Source organism: Symphodus melops (genome assembly GCF_947650265.1).
Source record: "Symphodus melops genome assembly, chromosome: 9".
Lineage (NCBI taxonomy): Eukaryota > Metazoa > Chordata > Actinopteri > Labriformes > Labridae > Symphodus > Symphodus melops.
In genome coordinates, this window is record NC_136699.1 from 1,462,161 (window position 1) to 1,464,660 (window position 2,500).

The window sequence follows — 2,500 nt, forward strand, 5'->3', positions numbered from 1 at the left end:
TTTATTTTTTTTTTGGTTCTGCAGCAGCGTCGGGATGATTGAAATGCTGATACGCTCGCACGCCATTGGTCCAAAGATGTTCACGCGGTCTCTGTAGATCAGAGCGGACTTGTTTCAGGGTTTTTTTGTTTGTTTTGTTTTCTGAAAAGGTTTAGGAAGAAAGACGGATACGAGGAGAGACACTTTAACATTCAGCGTTTCCTTTGATATCCACTCCTTTAACTCATCTGTCCTCAGATCCTCTCTCTCTCTCGCTCTCTCTCTCTCTCTCTCATCGCCTCTTGTAAAAGCAAAGGCAGGGCTGCATGGCCTATGATTTATTTAGACCTGAAAGGACTGCGGTTACTATCCCTGCCTTTCTTTTTCTGCCAGCAGAGGAGAAGAGAAAAGAAGGAGTGTGGTGTCTGTGTTGTAAAAAGCAGCAAGTTTCCTGCACATTATTTATTAATCTGCTGTTGGACCAGAGGAGAGGACAGAGAGGGGGGGAGGGGGGGGGGGGAGGTAAAGAAGAAGAAAGATTAAAAAGGGAGACACCTGAGAGGTATTAAACAGAAACAAGACGGGGGGGATAAATAAGGAGACACAAACACAGATGTGACGTCAGCAGTTTAAAAAAGAAGTAGAAGAAGAAGTGTGGGGGGGGGAAACAGCAGCGATATAAAATAGATTGAGAGGATCAGAGGGAAGAGAGCAAGCGAGGCATTAATTATTGATGGAACAAATGTCTGACTGACTGACTCAATTTGGCCCCTCTGTTGTTTCCAGACCACCACGGCTGTCGGATCGACTCAGGCCAGCGTTTCTCAAAGTGAGGGTGGAGACCCCGACGTGGTCGCTCGTGTGCAGAGGCTTTAAGGTTAATCAGCCGCGGTGCAAAACGAGGCGTGTTCAAGTTTAAAGTTAACATATTTCAGATTACTAAACCGGCTTTAAATCTTCAAAGTCGGACGCCTAGTGTTTAAAATGGGTACTGCAGTCCAAATCCTGATCCCTGATTCTTAAAGAAATGAGATGAAATTGGAGTCGCTCCAGCTGCTTTATGAACTGAATGGCTTCGAGTCAAGCTTGACCTCCGCTGTTGGTCATCTCATCTCCCTCCTTCATATCCGTCCTCTCACCAAGATAAACTCGGCTGCTGCCATGATGAAAAATTAAAGAAGGAAATTAGCATGCTCTGGTGATTTTAGGTGCGCTCCCTCCGCCTTGAAATTGGCGAAGGAGGAGGAGGAGGAGGAGGAGGTGTGAGTGTGAGGCTGGCGAGGAGCCAATCAATCTGAGGAAGTAAGTTTTTGGCTCGTCTGCGAGGCCTTCTGGGCTTGTAAACTTACAAAATATTACCTGCCAAGTCTCACTTTACCATGATCAAAATACTGGAGTTACATCTTTTACTAAAAGACTGGACCCTTCAGACGTGTGTGTGTGTGTGTGTGTGTGTGTGTGTGTGTGCTTTCAGCCAATCAGGCTGCTTCATCCAGTTTTATTTTCTGATTTACACGACGACTCTCTGAGCTTCCTGATAACACGATCACGTGACATCACAATCAGCTGATATTTCCAACACGTCCCGTTAACCCTTCTCATCGTCGGCGTGTCGTGACCGCGAGTGCGTCTTCATCCTATCGATCGTTCAACATCGATCAGATTAAATCAAAGCTGCTCAGGATTTTCCAAACACTTGATCGTCCAAGCGGTGGATCGAAATGATGTGTGACGCTGATTCTCTCTGTGTTCACTGTTTGAAGGTTTCAGATTCTTTATTGAAAAATAAAAAAGGATTGTCTCCTTCGTGTTGATGTTTCCGGTTTTGATCGTGAACTTTGCAAAGACGCCTCAAACATGTCACGCAAAAAAAACCTGTAAACTTGAATCCGATGAGACGGCTGAGACGGGCGCCACCTCTTTCCTTTATTTATTTATTTTTTTTAAGAAAAGCATTTGATGGCCGGGGCCGTACATGCACTCAAACGTGTGAGGCCAATAAACTCTGCAGAAGTGGAAATGTAATTATGAGATAAAAACACGACTCTTTATATTTTCTGGAGGAGCGACTCGATCCCCGTTTTGTCTCCTCGAGTCCTCAGAATTCCTCGTTTTCCTCTCCGCTCCGTCGTCTCTTTTGCAATCACGTCAGGGCAGATGGTAGGTGTTCCTCCTGCAGCGGCTAACGACTGTGTGCCAGCGTGTGTTTTTACTCAGCGAGAGCTAATTTAGTGCTGAGAGCCGGCCAGCTCTCCTCTGATGCACCCTGAAGCCTTCCCATGTTTTATTGACTTCATTTGTCTCACAGAGGACAAAAAAAAAGTACGAGGCTAAAATCGTGTTTTTGTTACTGGATCCTCTAAAACGGGTTTGTAGGACTGTGTTGCTGTGATCACAGTTTTGTATTTCTATAAAGTTCAGGAGCCAATCAGTGGACGCTGTGCGCTCATATCTACGACCCTTAGCGTGAGCATCTCCTCTGGAACCGCTTTGAGTTGATTTGCATTCACAAGGGCGAACC

General features: G+C 45.6%; 1 protein-coding gene across 1 annotated transcript in view; it reads left to right on the top strand.

Annotated features, from left to right (window-relative positions):
• The window catches only part of slit3 (slit homolog 3), a 188,619-nt gene that overhangs the window by 108,239 nt on the left and 77,880 nt on the right, over nucleotides 1-2,500 (top strand).